Source organism: Miniopterus schreibersii (assembly GCF_964146895.1).
Source record: "Miniopterus schreibersii genome assembly, chromosome: 18".
In the NCBI taxonomy this organism is placed as follows: Eukaryota; Metazoa; Chordata; class Mammalia; order Chiroptera; family Miniopteridae; genus Miniopterus; species Miniopterus schreibersii.
The window spans coordinates 4,899,324-4,916,592 of NC_138121.1; the positions used below are offsets into that span (position 1 = coordinate 4,899,324).

The following is a 17,269-nucleotide window of genomic DNA, read 5'->3' on the forward strand; positions in this document are numbered from 1 at the left end:
GGGCGGGAGCCACGAGGCACCCTCTGTGGCGCTTTCTTAGATGCTTCAACCTACTTCCCCCATATTCTTTTTCACTTAAAAATGTAAAACACTTGATTTTGTAAAAAATAAAATAAAGAAATACATCAGCCAAAGATAACTTTGTCCACAGTTTAATGTATACTCTCGAATTTTTTTTAAACAAAATGGAGATAATACTGTTTTAACTCACCCTTTTCACTTACAAGTATGTTGTGAACTTACTCTAATCATTAAATATTCTTATTTTCTTACAACATGATTTTAAAGATATCAAAGGATATAATAACTTTAAAAATAGTCCTATTGTTAATCATTTAGGTTTTACCAAGTTTTCACTGTTAGAAATAACCCACAATTATGTTTTTTTTTGGATCGCTAGTTTAACAGGTTCTTGGCCGTGTGTATCTCTTACTATGTGAATTTCCTATTCATATTCTTGCTCATTTTCCTCTAAGAGCGGTTCTTCTCATTCTGTACTTGAAAGAGGTCTTAGAATATTAAGCAGTTGCCTGTGTTATTGTTATAAACACTTACATTTCCCCCTTTTTGTTATCTGTCTTCTACTTTTGTATATTAAAGTTTTTGAAGTACATATTTCAAAACTTTTAGGTTTTCAAGACCAGTCATTTTCTTATGATGTCTTCCTTTGTTTTTATGCTTAGAATGAATTTTCGTATTCTTAGGTCAAATAGTTTCTATTTCTTCCTCCTTTTACACCTTTTAAAAAAAATTATTTTACTTTTTTAATATGTCTTTATTGATTTCAGAGAGAGGAAAGGAAAGGGAGAGCGAGAGATAGAAACATCAATGATGAGAGTGTCACTGATTGGCTGCCTCCTGCATGCCCCCTGATGTGCCCTGACCGGAAATTGAACTTCAATCTCCTGGATCATAGGTCGATGCTCAACTGCTGAGCCATGCTGGTTGCCCCCCCCCCCCCTTTAACCATTTAACGCTGTGGTTCTTCTGAAACTAACTGGGTGTACCATGTTAGGTAACGGAAAAAAACAATACTAAAATTCAATTAAATGGTATAGAATACAAAGCATCAGGTGAAGGATGGCTCCGCTCTTCACTCCCCACCCCTTGGCAGAGGAGTAGATTCTAAGCACTGTCCACTGACTCCATCTCCCCTTCTCAGGGAAGGAAAGTCCACTGTTGCTCCCCTTAGATCACAGTTTAAAGGACAATTAAGTCACTGTGCAAACTCATGGCCACACCAACCCCGGTGCCTTCTGAAGACTGGTTCAAGCAGCTCTGGCTGGCTGATGGGGCACTGAGGAAGTGCCCTGGAGCTAACTGCACACCAGAAGGCAGCGTAGGCAGTGGAGAGAGGACAAGGCCCTGCAATCAATTAGTAGGCTCCTGAGAGCCAAGTTCTCAATGTCAGTTATCACTGTAATTGCCGCCTCTGGAGAGGCACCCATCAGGCGAGATAAAGGCAGCTAGCCTGCCTATTCCTGGGGCCCCAGATTAGTGGCAGGTGAACTCTGTAGAACATGGAAGCAAAAGTCATCAATTCCGTGGCTTAAAAGCTGTTTAATTGAACACAGGTTTTTCACCCCAGAGAAAAGGGGGTTAATGGATTGGTTCCAAGGACACCCTATTGTGCAATGTCTAGCTTGCAAAGGAGCTGCCATCACTGTACTTGGTGAGAGGAGTGCAGACACTTTCTGAACCTGAGGCCCTGGATGCACCTCGGCTCAGTGGTGACCTTTCCCACTGCCTTCCCTTTTGAAGTTAAGGTGTTTTCCTGCATCCATCCACCCTCAGTCCCCAATGGTAGGAGTTACTGGAATGAACAGAATACAAATGAGAAAAGTGAGGTTCAGAAAGTCCTTGGCCCAAATTGTACAGCGATAAGAGTGGTCTAAGGTCAAATTGTACAGCAGTAGAGTGGTCTAAGGCCAGGGCCTTTTCCACCGAATGTCCACACTCTTCCGGAAGTTGCTTGACATTTATCCACTAGGCTGAGGCTCAGACCAGTCTTTCCCCCAGAAATACCACACTTGAATGAAGTCCACTAGCCCTCAGCATTCTGGGTAGCTCTTGAGATGGCACATCCTCTACTGCTGCTAACCCAAAGTCAGAGGTCAGGGGATGGATCTTGTGTACCATTCCTAGTTAGTAAATTTACAACTGTCTCTTTTCTCGGTGACCTCTCTAAACTGTTTGCAGATGCATTTAACTTTCATCTCAGGTGACACATATCACACACTCAGACATCATCCACATGTGGGCAAGCCCTGGGTGGGTATGTGTCAGCAAGCTCAAGCCTTCACCACTGGGCTGCAAAAACTATTTTCTAGGTACTTTTCCCTTGACCTATTATCCCTCACTAATACAAAGAAAACAATGGAACAAGCAGCAGGAACTCTTAAGTCCTTGACAATGTCGCACTGCCCACTGTTCAGAGCCCATGTGCAGAGGCACTCTCTCAACTACAGATTCTGACAGCCTCAGGCCATTCCATCATCTCTGGCAACCCTGACCTTCAGCTAAGACAGAGGAGTCCTCCACATTGTCTCCTAATGGCCACTTGCCCAGCACCACAGGGCAGAAAACAAAGTGCAAATTAGCTATCTGGAAATGATCAGAGGTATGGACCTGCCGAAACCTCACTAGATCCATGATCACAAAAAGGGAAGCATTTGAAAGTGCAAGGCCAGCTCCACAGCATCAATTAATCATCAACTTAGTATTTCCTGTAATGTGGATGCATGTTTACTTTACGAAATCCCATTTTAAAATAGTAATTCAACCGCTGCCCCACACAACACCATGACATAATTTAGGAAAGGTATTATTTGCTTGGCCAGTACTTTTCACAACTACTAATTAGACATCAATTAAATAAAAACAAAAACTGTAGCACAGACTGCGAATGCCACAAAGGCTGTTAGTAAAATAGAGGGCTAGTGACATGGGTGAGGACATGGGTGAGGACACAGGTGAGAACTAGGCTGCCTGACAACATGGGCAGCTTGCCAAGGAGCCCAAACCAAAGCAGGAAAGGGCCGAGGTCCTGAAGGCAGAGAGGCTGGATTCTAAGGGGTGTGCGTCCTGGGACCCAAAGACCCACACAGAAACACTCCAGGGGTGACTGGCTCACACCTGCCAGCAGAAAGCAGAGTCCTTACCAATAGTAACCTCCAGCCATGCCCACAAGTCCACATGGGAAAGCTTCAACCTTAAAATCTGAGGCATCTCTACACACCAGAAATCACCAAAAACCTACTACCAACCAGTCTTGGTGACAGGACTTTTATCTTAAAAAAAAAAGGCAAAAAAAAAAAGGCCCTACTGATTTCAAATATCTACTATGCTTTATGTTTAAGTTAATCTTTGGCAACAGAACAAGAGAAAGTTCAGAATGGCCATGGCCACTATCTTCAAATATCTGAACAACTGCCATGTAGAACAGTCTTGTTCAATGGCTCAAGAGAACAGAGATCCAGCTAAGAATGGAAATTATAGGAAGGCAAATATTCTCTCAATATATAAAATAATTATGCATAGGTACAGCTATCATTCCTCGGAATGGGCCAGAGCTTTTAAACTCCCTCCTCACAGACAGCCATCTGTCTGGAATGCTGTTTAAAAAGATTAGTACCTGGTCTAGGGAGATAGTTGATAACAACAATATTAAACCATTTACTGACTGCTTACTATGTGTGGGGCACATAATGCTAAGTGCTTACCATACATTTTACATTAATTCTCACGACAGCCCCAGAGAGGTTATTATTACTCCCATTTTAGAGATGGGAATGCAGAGGCTAAGGGGTAACACACACCAGGTCAGAGAGCAAGTGGATTGAGATTTGAACCCCTTCCAATCCTAGAGTCTGTGTTCTTTTACTTTTATGTTTGAAATCACTGGTTCTCAAAATCGCAGGTGTCTGAATCACCTGAAAGGCTTGTTATAATTCAGGCTCCAGGGCTCCACTTGTAGAAGTTTCTTATTCTCTCTCTCTCTGGAGTGGGCCCAAGAACCCACATTTCACACATTCTGGGTGATGCTGCGGCTGCTGGTCAGGGAGCTACCCTGAGAATTGCCTCTAGAAGATGATGGCTCAGGCCTCTAAGGTCTCTTTGACTCCTGAATTCTACCATTCAATAAAATGGGGGGGGGGGGCACGATACACAAGGAAAAAGAAATACCAGATACTTTAGGAACAAAGTATTTCCAAAAAGTACTAAATTTGCTGCATTTTATATTTATATTTACTGAGCACTCACATGGCAGGTAAGTTCCTTTCCAAGGCCTTTCAGGCGTGACCACCCTCAAAACTATCTTGGTGACATAAGAAGGCTAGATGGCCCACCAATGCCAGACCATGGGCTAAGATCGGGCATATTTTACCCTGGTTTTCCCATCAGAGCAAATGCTGCTGACCCTGGCTCCCGAGAGATGCACCTGTGGCATTTACCTGGCAGACTAAGGGCATGAGGAAAACAGACTGGTGACCAGCAGGAGTTTGGAAATCAAGGGGAGAATCACCTCCTACACTGGTATGTGTCTGGTTTTCTGAAATGTCCAAACAAATTTTTATTCCTGGATTGCAAGCACCATGTCTCAGCACCAGTGCTCTTGGCCAGAATCTTCCTGCAGCTGGCCAGGGTCAGACTGCACCTCTGCTCAACCACACCAGGACTCAGCTCCTCTTGTTTCCTTTCTAGTACAAATCAGTGCTTCCTCCAAGACAAACTCTGACTTTTTTTTACTTTCTATATTTAGATATAAAAACTCAGCACTTTAGTCCTTTAAAGAAACTTAATTGGTGCTGCCAGTGCTCTAAAGTGCCCCACATCAAATAGGTCTTAACTCCTGAACAACTTTTGTGGAAAGAAGCTCATCTAATAGACTAAGTTCCTTCTCTTTCATGCCTCTAATAGGGAATCTCAGGCAGGCCAAATTTCCAGGCCAGAGGGGTGCTGAGAACTCAGGGAGAGAAGGAAAGCATAAAAAAATCCAAACTGTCTTGGAGAGGACTGACCTCTGGGGAACACCGGAGTAATATAAGCCCTCCTTATAGGTCAAATGCCAACTAAGTATATCTACTGTCTATTGCCTTCTGAGGATCACACTGCAGCACCCCCACCTCTATGGAAGATGAAAGAAAGAGGGGACAGTAGAGCATTTAAGTCAAAAGCAGAAGCCACTTGCTGGCTCTAAGACCCCGGGCAACTGTGCCTCAATTTCCTTCTCTGCACAACAGACAGAACAGTGCCCATTTCATACCCTGCTGGTATGCATTTAGGAGATCTTAGCAAAGGGCTGAGAGAGTAGATATTATCCTAATGACCTAAGTGGAAAGCAAGTTAGAAAGTGGAGGAGTTTTGTTGTCAGGGAGTCCTGACCCTAACTTCCGCTCATCTGACTAGACAACGGATTAACACCTACCTCCTTAGACTACTGAAAGGAATAAATAAGATAACCTAGGCAAAGTCCACAGCATAACGCCTGCCATTTCCTTTTCTTTTTTCTACACTCTTAACAAGCCTCAAGAGCAGCGTTTGCCTGTAGGCATGGCCTATGCAGGAGGCTCAGCTTAAACAAGCCAGTCTGCAGAAAAATATTTTAAAGCATGCATGGGCTTTCACACCAGTGACCTCAATTCTGATCCTGGGGTCCTCATCAAACATCAGGTTGTTTATTAATGACTTTGTCAAGACGTAAACACGAAGATTACACATAGGAAAAAATGGCTAGCATACTGAAATAGTAATAATGATAAAAATAATAATATGAATGATAATAAAAAAGCCAGGCACTTTTCTAAGCTCTTCACTAGAATTATCACAGTGAATTCACTCAGTAATTCCTTGTGGTAAATATTACTTTTATTCCTTTTATGTAGACAGCAAATGGAGGCTCAGAGAGGCTATGTCACTTGCCCAAGGTCACAGAGCTGGGTAAGTAGTGGGGGCAGGATCTGAACTGACTCACTCAAGTCTCTGCCTCAATGATTGTGCATTTAAACATTATGCTACTGCCTCCGATGTTAACTCCCTGTTCCCTTCTGCCTTAAATATTGTATGTAGGGTACATCCCATAAATGCCAGATTCATTATGGGTTATAAGGATTTTCCATTCCTCCCTTTGTTTAGTCACATGCATCCATGTCTTCATTCACACCCCGCTCAATGTTCTCATCTGTCAATTGAAGGACTGAGTAGGAAGAGCCAGAGGAAAAATGTGGCCTCCTCTCCAAAGAGAAAGCAGCCAATGGAAAGTGTCCTGGCTTTATTCCTATGATAAAGTTCTACTATTGATAACATTACAGAGTCCCCACCAGATCTCCCTGTTGCCTTCCTGTTTTGGATGTGCTCAGAATGATTTTCTGGCTCTTCTATTACTTGAACACTAGGGTCACTCTGGCCCCTCCAGTGCCCCTTTGTTAGCTGTCTTTCCTTGGCAATTTCCTCGTCAATCAAGATCTGTTTCTGGCAATGCCAGACCTTCTTTCTCCCCACGACAGAATGCCGCTAACACTCTATTATGACTGCCTGACCGGGTGTTAGCCCCACAACTAGGCACTGTGGCTTTATAAATTTCCAACGCCATTGTATGTACACACAGCCGTGCCATAAATCTCTAGGCTGAGGAAGGGAGAGAGAGATCTGGAGGGGAAGAGATGAAAATATCACACCAAGTCTGGGGCATCATATGGCTCTAGCATCTGGCTGATCCTTTATAAGCTGCCCATGTACTTCTTGTCATTAACTGTGAAAGAGGGCTTCTGAACCCTGCTGAGCCAAACAAGGGGCTCTGTTTTCCTCCCTGACTTTCAAGAAAACGCATACCCCAATAGATGTGTTTAAGAAACCACAATGGCCCAGCCGGTGTGGCTCAGCCGTTGAGTATCGATGTATGATCCAGGAGATCATGGTTTGATTCCCGGTCAGGGCACATGCCCGGTATGCAGGCTTGATCCCCAGTGGGGGATGTGCAGGAGGCAGCCAATCAATGACTCTCACCATTGATGTTTCTATCTCTCTCTTTCTCGCTCTCCCCTCCTCTCTCTGAAATCAATAAAGACATCTTTAAAGGAAAAGAAAAAGAAACCATGATGACAAAGTGAACTTCACAGCAGCCCCAGAATTGATGCTGCCTGTTCTGGGGAGCCTGGGATGGAGGGCAGAGAAGAGTGTGACCCATAATTGATGAGCAGGCTGCGCTCTGCAAAGCAGCCACAAATGTTCAAAGCCACGAGCAGCTGGGGGGCCCTCCTGCCAAGACTGCCAGCGTCCTTTGGATTCTGAGTGTGACTTCACCAGTACAAGCCCGGGGATGTAAGTGTGACTCTGAGGTCGAGCCAGTGACACTACAGTGAGGGGTTTCACTGGCTAAACAAAGAACTACCAACAAAGAAACAGTCCCAACTAGCACACAGGTACAGTATGTCGCCACCATCACCACCATCTCCATGCATGCAATGTCAACTTCCCTTCCACAGCAGTGCCCTCTCCCCGCCCAAGTACAAAAGTTCCTTGAGGTCAGAGGGAGATTCCTCCCAAGCATTAATGAGAGCAGAGGTACATGCCCTTGACCGGAAAACAAACCCACGACCCTTTGGGGCATGAGCTGATGCTCTAACCACTGAGCAACGATGGCCACAGCCAGGGGGGGACATGGTTTGGCTTTGGTGGAGATCCCCCACAAGAGGGCTGCATCCCTTCCCAGAAGTTGGACACACACACACGAAGGAGGAGGGAGAACAGGCCAAAGGAGCTCCCCAGGTAATTCAATGGCACAGTCAGGCCAATTCCACAAAGGCCCACAGAACGGGCAGCCAACTGTGGGTACTACTGTCCCCTGGGCCACTCTTCCCGGACAGCCTGTGGGGTGGGCAGTCTCCTCTGCTCTCATCTGGCCCAGGACAACTGGACTGTCTCAGTGAGCTCACTGCTGCGGAGGGAAAGTGCAAGAGGAACAGCCAGGCCAGGAGGGCCTGTCGGAACTGTCTCAGGGATTTGGGCTCCCACCAGACTATTTCTGTCTTGGCTGCAAGGGCAGGATTCCTCTGTGGAACAAGCCTTCCTTCTCTTTGGCTGCTGGGCTCTCCAGGCAGCGTGCCAGGCCATGCTGTTCCGATCAGGGCACTGGGTCCCGAGGAAATCTGCTAGCAGTGCCGAGTCACAAGCTCCATGAACTCTGCTTATCCGCAAGAGGCAAAAGTGGAGCTCCCTGCTCACTTTGATGGCACGGGGGCATTTCTGGAAGGCAAGTGACTTGTGTTTACCATACAAGCAAGCAGAGAAGGTGAGGGTGGTGAGAAATGGGCATATGAGAGGTAGTCAAAAACAGTAAAGAAAGATTTGTTTGAAAAGTATTTGGATAATGGGAAAGCAACTGGCTAACAAACCTGGAATTATAGGGGAGGGAGAGATTAAGTAACATAGAACCCCCATAAAAATCACAGCATATGAAACCACACACCTCATATTTTAGCACTTTGTCATCAATTCAAAGCAGTATAAATACGGCAATTACTCACATAAAGCCTGTTGGTGTATTCAAACTGTAACTGCATCTATTAAACTGTTACAGTGATAGATGGGAGTATCTATCCTGAAATTAGCTGCCTTCTCTGAAAGACAGAATTACAGAGATGGAGGCTGACTGCAGGGAAATAACTGACTGGATTGAACAGCTCTAGTTGCACCAAATCTCCACGACAGCTCCAGAAAATGCCTACGATGAATGTGGATGAAAATTCAGAGGCTTTTATTTAGGGCAGCTGCTCCTCAAGTGGGAAGGAACTTAGTAAACTTCTTTTTTTTAGTGTATGGGTTCTTGACTTCATGCAGGAAAGATTTCACAATATGAATCCAGGTGACTGTGAGAGTTTATTAAAGCTGGGAACAGTGAACAAGGAAGGGCTCAGGATAGAAGCAGCAACAAGAGAGAACCCAGGTGAGGCTGCTGTAGCTCACTGGGAAGTAAGTCACAGTGACAAAAATGAGCCAAGGCAGGGCTGCTGTCAGCTCACTGAAAAGTCAGAGAAAAGGGGGCCTTGGAGACAGGTTTAGGGGGTTTGCCTGGCATGAGCTGCCGCTGCCTGCTTGCTGCTCCCCTAGTTGCAGGTCTTGTGGGGATCCCCTTAGTTTAGGAAAGAAAAGTAAAGATGCACGCCTGAGACGGAAGAAAGGCGTGGGTGTGCTCCTGAGGGAAAATCGCCCTCAGCAAACTTCTAAATCCAGTTTAGTCTGATGCTAGAAAGCTCACAGCTTCCCAGAAGGAAGGGCTGGAATGCAGGCCCTTTCCACTCCCATGCTGTGAGTGGCCTCTGCCTGAAGGACTAGAGACTTGTTTCCTTCCTATAAAAAGGGCTTAGTGCTACTTTGAGATTAATACTGTCCTCCGAATCACGGGAGGTCAGCTAATAAAGCATCTACAGTGCTCTGGGAAGCTCTTCCTGCTGCTCCTTCCCAGCCTCAGGGGACTCAGCCTCCTCAGTCCTAGGTGCCCTCTGAGGGGCAGAGGAAGGTTTTAAGCTTAGGAGCCTGTGGGGAGGGCAGGGGCAGTGTGGTATAATATAAAATATGTATTTGGTCTTTGTCCCCAGTTCCTGCAACAGAGCTCCTAAAACTCTTGGAATTTCCTGAGTGATAGGAGTGTCTTCTGTTTGAGTTTATAATGAGGCGACTATTGGGGGCCCCTAGATAGCTTCAGGATAGAGGTTGGTCACCAGAAAGACCAAGTCTTGATTAAAGGGTTAGAACTTTCAGCCCCATACAACCTCCAGGGAGGGAAGAGGGGCTTGGAAATTGAGTTCTGTCTCCAATATTAAATGATTTAATCAATTATGTCTGCGTCATGGAAGCTCTATTACAACCCTAAACAGGGTCTGGAAAGCTTCCAGGTTGGTGAACACATCGAGGTGCTGGGAGGGTGACATGTCTGGAGAGAGCATGAAAGCTCTGTATACCTTACCCTGTTCTACAAATCTCTTCCACTGGGGTGTTTTGGAGTTGTATCCTTTATAATAAACTGTAATACAGAATACAGCATTTTCCTGAGTTCTGTGAGTATTCTAGCAAATTACTGAACCTGGGGGAAGGTGTGGGAACCCCCAATTTTGTGGCCAAGTCAGACAGAAGTGTGGGTACCTGGAGACCCAATATTTGCAACTGGTGTCTGAAAAGAGGACTGTCTTGTGGAATTAAGCCTTGTAGAGTTTGATGCTACCTCTGGGTAGTGTCAGAATTGAGTTGCAGGACACCTAGTTGGTGTCAGAGTAGAAGTGGTGCTGGGAAAGGCCCTAGATATTTGGTGTCAGGAGGAAAAACCAAACCCTCTCATGTAGATAGAGAGAAAGAAGGCTGTTTGGTATAGGGAGCAGAGTCCAATATTAGCTGGCCTGACTCTACTGCTCTATGAGTTGCCAGGGCCCCACTTGATTGGTCTCTTTTGGGTTTCGAATGACCTCAGTGAAGGGAGGCAATATGGCCAAGATGGTAATGACTCTGGGTTAAAAATGCCAGCTCCTATCTTCCTTTCTGAACCCCGTTTTCCTCATCAGAAATTGGAAATTACACCTATCTCAGAGCATTGCTATGCGGGTGAAATGAGACTCGTGGAAACTGAGCACTGGGCCCAGCAATGTGAGCTCCAAACTGACACTCAGCACATTATCTCCCTTAATACACACAGCCACCTTGCAAGAGCTATTTTCATGTTCATCTTACAGCCAAGAAAACCGAGACTCAGAGAAATGAAGGAACTTGCCCAGGTCACACCTGCCATACTGCCCACAGATGCCGCTCCGGCCTCTCTGTGAAAGGCTGTGCTGCATGCTAGAACTAAATAAAGAGCTTTTGCCAATGAGATTAAGCAATCTGGGAGTTCACTGACAGCTGTAGGAAATCAGCTTGAGTAATAGTTTGGCCTTTTGTCCTCTTGTCTCCAAGCAGGGCAACATTATAATTTGCTCTCAGTTAGTTATGAACCTGAAAAATATATGCATATTACTAATTCCAAACACTTGGCAGCCATTTACCATTTACTAGTTTGGTGGGGTTTTGGAAGGGCTGTTTCAGGAAAGACTGGGTTGGTGTTTTCTGAAGAACTGTGCACCACCCATCCAAGTGTTCCCTAATGGGGGCGTGTTTCTGGTGATCACGGAGAAAACATAAGGGAGAAAACTGAGGGAGTCATTAAGCTCCAGCACCCCCGATGGCTGTCTCTTTTCAATCTATAACGTGGAGGTGAGATACCGGAAATAAAGCCAGGAGCTAACATTACCACGTTAAAACAGGTTTATTACCTGCTTTTACTGTCATGAGGATGTGGGATCAGTGACTCTGCATCTTGGAAAGGATCCAGGGGGAGAGGATAGGCGCACAGTAAAGCTACAGGTGGACTATAACCACACGGGGCCACTGGGTGCCCGGAATCACCCTGAAGCTATGAGGTCTCCTGCCTGGACTGCTAGGAAGAGCAAATTATTGATCTAGGCTCAGTCACTTCAACCTTGTTCACCCTTTAGGTCCCAACAACTCTTCCTCCCAGCCTACCACTCTCTCTTTTGCAAGCTCTAAGTGGTTTAGAGCCAAATCCTTTTACCTTTATTGGATCATAAACTCCTGAGGACAAGGGTGTGCCTTCATCCTTGCTCTGAATCACTGGTTTACTCCACAAACACGGGGCTGCACAGCAGTCTTTAACTAGGAAGGAAAAGACTCCCCTCACTCTGACAACCTAGCAAAGGCTGTAGATTCTGCTCCTTCCACAGAGTATGCGTGCAAACACGTACACACAAAATCTCTGCTCTAACCTTCAGGGGTTCACAGACCTCCAAAGCCCATCCATGGGCCCTAGGTTAAGCACCCCTAAAGTAAGTCCACCTGCTTGTACAGCCCTTCAAGTCAGAGACTCCCAGGGTCTGAGTATCTGCTTTTCCCCAAGTTACTGCTCTAACTGCACCAAGCCCCTTAAACAACTCTTTAAGCCAACACCAAAGACAGCCCGCGTGGCAGGGAACACTACAGCTTTCAAAGGTGAAACAAACCTTGTATGCAACATTAGAGCCTTGGTAAGAAAAAAGAAAAGCCAAAGTGGAGGCAGACTCTAGCCGACAAGAGAGCTCTAAGTGATCACCTTGTATCTAGTGACTTTATTTCCTTATCTGCCCTAAGCTAATTTAGCAATGAGGAAGAAGTCACGTACACCTTCAGTAAATACCTGAGTGCCTACTACCTCAGGTGCTATGCCAGTCCCTGCCTTTGAGGTCCTTACAGCGTAGCAGTGTTGCAGGAAATGGAGAAGCAAAGTGGCAAAGACAATGCAGAGTGGGCACACTCCAACAGGGTTGGCGTATCAGGAAAGAACCTACGATTCTTCTGGTAGTGACACCTTACTTAGCCTTGGGCAGATGGGAGGGGGTGCTCAGGAAAGGATTCCTGAAAATGAGAGGACAGACAGAGAAATAAAGGTGGAGATAAACTTAGAAGTGAGTCCAACTCAGGAACACTTGTAGCAGAGAGGTCTAAAGATGGTGTGAGTGGATCTCTTCCAGAGCACTATGAGAGAAAATTTACTGCTTCTTTCAGGCAAATGACACCCCACAGATAACAACAATTCATTCAGCAGTTATTTAGGACAGACGATCAAGCGCTCTTGTCTTCAGACCCTTGAAGGAAGAGGGTGTTTTCTAATGGTCTGCCCATTGCTGCTCAGATTAGCCAGGATGTAAATGTTCACTTGAGTCACTGGGCCTCTGACGCTGTCTCCACCCAGCCCCTGCTTGCTCCTGATGGTTGAACAAGTGCCTCAAGGCCTCGAGCAGTCCCAGGGTGTGAAAGAAAAGTGAAATCACCAGGCAATGAGGAATCTTTGTCAGAGTAGGTCACTTCTCTAAGGATCTACCCCTGAATTAATACAGGCTACTACTGAAAAAGTCAAAGTATCAAACCTTCAGTAAAAACATCTACTCATCTATCCTCCAATTACTATTATTATTATTAAACAGCTTTACTGGCACCATACAATTTACCCACTGAAAGTATACAATTCAATGGCTTTTAAAGTAAATTTACAGAACTCTGTAGCCATCACCACAATCAATTTTGGAACATCTTCATCAATCTGAAAAGAAACTATACCCATTAGCAGCCACTCCAACTTCCTCCCTCCTCAAAGCCTCTGGCAACCGCTAATCTACTTTCTGTCTTTGTAGATTTGGCTATTTTGGACATTTTGTATAAATGGAATTCTAGAATATGTACTCTTTTGTGACTGTTGTCTTTCAATTTAGCATAATGTTTTTAAGAATCATCCACGTTGTAGTATGTACAGTTGTTCCTTGGTATCCACCGGGGACTGGTGCCAGGAACCCCTGCAGATACCAAACTTCATGGGTGCTCAAGTCCTTTATATAAAACAGTGTAGTATTTTCATATAACCAATGCACATCCTCCCCTACACTTTAAATCATCTCTAGATTACTTATAATACCTAATACAATGTAAACAGTTGTTATACTGGATTGTTTAGGGAAAAATGACAACGAAAAAAGTCTGTATATGTTCAGTACAGACGCACCACCATAGGCCTAATTACATAGTACATGTTAGCAACAAGGTAACATTTTTCTTGTTCCACAGTTGGCTGAATCTAAGAATGTAGAAGCCATGGATATGGACAGTTGACTGTATAGGTTCTTCATTCCTTTTTATAGATGAATGATATTGCATCGTGTGGATAGACGGCATGGTATGTCATCAGTTGGACATTTTGCCTATTCTAAATAATGCTGCCTCTCCATGTTATTTTGAACCCTAAATTCTAAAGTGACTGACAAACACTTCCCTAAACTTGGGAAAGATGCATTTGAAACTTCATGGCCAACCCCACCGTCGGGACACCAAGTCTCCCCTTAGCCCTGGTAGCCTGGTTCACTCTCAACCTTCCCCCTGCTCTGCTGACTCGCAGCTCCTTCCCTTCCAAGCCTTCTATTTAAATACCCTTCCTCAAACGCTTCACACACATTCCCTGAACTGTCAGCAAGACACCTGGACTCTCACACTAAGAACACAGGGAAATTTGTTCCCACTCAGATGTTGCAACCTTGCTAGAGACCTTAGTATTACATGCATCTTTTTACTTCTCCTTTTCTGTTTCCACTGAATGGAACTTTTGAGGGACGAGGTCTTTTGAATGTCTCTATACCATTCAGTCATTCATAGTCATTTATCAGAGCCCTGTGTCCTTGGTTTGGAGGATACAATGATGAAGACCCGGTCCCTTCCCTCAAGGAACTTAGGCTCTATTGAGGAAGGAAGACAATCAGAGTCCAGTGTGATAAGTGTTCACAGAGGACTGCACAGAGTACTACAGAGCACAGGGGGTGGGGGTGCGGGGCTTGCTCAGAGGGTAGGTCAGAGAAGGACTCCTGAAATGGAACAGCAAGTAAAGGCACTGTGGGTGAGCAGTATCGTGAAAGCTCAAGGAACTGTACGTAGTTCTAATCTGTGTAGTGGAAGTTTAGCATCCTGAGTGAAGGAAATGGCGAAGTGAGCTAGACGATGGGCTGGCAACAGCATTAAACTTGTTCCTGGAGGTGATGGAGAGCAGCGAAAGAATTTTAAGCCAGCGAAGGTGATCTGATCTCATTTATTTCATAAAGATATTTGCAGCAGTTTGAATAAGGGACGAAAAGGACATGAGACCAGAAGCAGAAAGATTAATGATGAAGAGGCTATGACTGTAAACAGGAGAGACTAAATGCAGTGGCAGGGGCAGCAGATTCAAGACCCACTTAGGTAGTAAAACAATGGGGCTTATTAGTAGGCTGACTGATGTGAGGAGGCACAAGGCCTCAGGGAGCTTCATGCTGACGCAGTTCAGCAAATCCTTTAGGATGAAAACCTTCAAACCCCACCTTCCTACTGATGATAGAGAGGGCTGACAAGCTTTCTGAGGAGTGACACCTTTTTTCCGAATGAAATCTTAAATGGAACCTTAAGGGAAGGGGCCCAGAGTCCTGAGGGCCTGCCTTCTCCGTCCCCATGCGAAAGCACTTACTTAGAATCCTAGGGATCCCAGAGACGGTCTAACCACCCCTGGCCAAGTCCAAATGCTGGATCCTGACATTCAAAGGATTCTAGGGCAATAACAGCCATGTGCTCAACAGCACCCCTCACCTCCACACCTGACTCTTGTTCAGTCCACTTTTCCTACCTAGAAGATTCTTCCGTATCCCCTGTTACAGAATCCAACCTATCTTTCAGGCCCAGCCCCCAGCCCAGGCGCGTACCAAGTCAACTCAAGGGATTTCCTTCTTCCTGGACTTCCACCTAACACCTGGGCCTTGTGGATGCTGGGCAAGCTCACTGCCACAAACTAGTAACTTCATTTTCCCTTCAATGTGGCCATCTCTCCCATGGGATCTGGGCTTAGGCTTCTTTAGGATCTCCTCAGCATTGAAAATACCTCATACTCTCAATAAGTCCAGAAATATTTATAGACTGACAAACTAATTTATTACACCCCCCCCACCCACCTCATCAATGACTATGAGAAAAGAAATGCAGAGAAATCAGGATCTTAGATTGAAACATTCAATGTTGATACATCACAAAGATGTTCAACTGCATTTTTTTTCTTTTTAAAATTTTCAAGTGCATTTTAAACATAAACCAAATACAAATCTTAATTGGAGTGGTTAAAATTCACTAAACAAAAGAATTTTTAAAAATCACATCAATATTTTGTAAAAAAGAAAAAAAATAGTAAAACTATCTTTAAAAGATCCAAGAGAAAAGGGGGAGGTTGGAAGACTGCCCAGTGGACCTCAGAGCTGCTGGGTGTATAAATGAAGCTGGACTCTGGGGCTGTAGAAAGAGGGAAGGTTCCAGCCAATTACTTTTGACTACAATCTTCACTAGGCTGAGTACCCTTCTAGGCCAAAATGAACGGTCCTATTCATCAACGAACCTCTAGAACCTAAGGGAACTGGCACATTTAATTACTCTTGTAGGACAGTAAAAACTAAACATTGTGAGGCTACAGAGTATTCTGGTAAAGAGAGCAAATAAGGGGATGAAAAGTGGATTTGAAAAAGATAAAACAGGACTCTGTTTCCTTTTTTTTCTGAGCAAACAAATTTGCTGTAAAAGATACAATGATCTAAAACAGGGACTGGCCTGAAAAGGACTAGGAAGTAGCAGCAGCAGAGCCTAGAGATTAGGATGCAGAAGACGACAGCTTGAGGGGAGAGACACCATGGAGGAGGCTGAAGGAACAGCGCTGGACTCCCTCAGCAGCAAAGCTTCCTGAGCTTGTCTCCCGACTGCGTGTGAGACTTGGTGCTGGGATTTCTCCAAACACAGAGCTATAAAACCAGAAACTCCATTTGACACATCAGCTGGCTCTCAGACACATCATTATTCTTCAAGGGCCTCAAGGTGAGAGACACTGTCACACATTCACAGCCTTTCCGAGCGCCAAGAGCATCACTAGTCCAATCTGGGCAAGACGGGCAGGGCTCGGGCTTCCAGCATAGGCTCTCAAGAAACCTCAGCAGCATATGGCGGGGGAGGAAGGAAGCCCTTCAACTCTCAGGGTCTTATCTGTAAAATTAAAGAGTGGGACTAGATGCTCAAAAAAACCCACATCCAACCTTTTATTGAAGTATAACACACATTAGTAAGTTTACAGAGAAGTATACAGCGATGTGTTTTCACACTGAACACACTCTGTAAATAGCACCCAGATAAGATAAGAGAACAGTCCCAGCTGTCCAGAAGCCCCTTTTAGTCTCTCTATTTCCTCTCTATTTCCTGCCCACAATAACCACTGTCCTGATTTCTAATGGCAAAGGTAAGTTTTACCTGTTTTTCTACTTGATATAAATAGGACCATAAAGTAAGTATTCTTTTTGTTTCTGGCTTCTTTTGTTCAACATGTTCGTGAGAGTCACCCATACTGTAGAAAGTTGAACTAGATCATTTTTAAAGCAGCTTCCAATTCTAACATATTATCATTTAAAAAACACTGTGCCAGTCTTATACACTGTTGATGGGAGTATATTCTCAACAGGATTTTGGCAATATCCATCAAAATATAAAACGTACACACCCTTCAGTCCATTCTAAGGTATTTATCCTACAGATATATTTGCACATGGTATGCATGTTGCAACCAGGCAAGAGATGGAAAGCTCATGCTGCCACGACTCATGTTTCTCTGCTATATGAAGACTTCCACTTTAAATTATTCACTTGCTGGCCCTGGTTT

General features: G+C 44.8%; 1 protein-coding gene across 1 annotated transcript in view; it reads right to left on the reverse strand.

Annotated features, from left to right (window-relative positions):
- ARHGAP35 (Rho GTPase activating protein 35) overlaps nucleotides 1–17,269 on the reverse strand; it is a 100,043-nt gene that overhangs the window by 14,057 nt on the left and 68,717 nt on the right. The window lies entirely within an intron of this gene.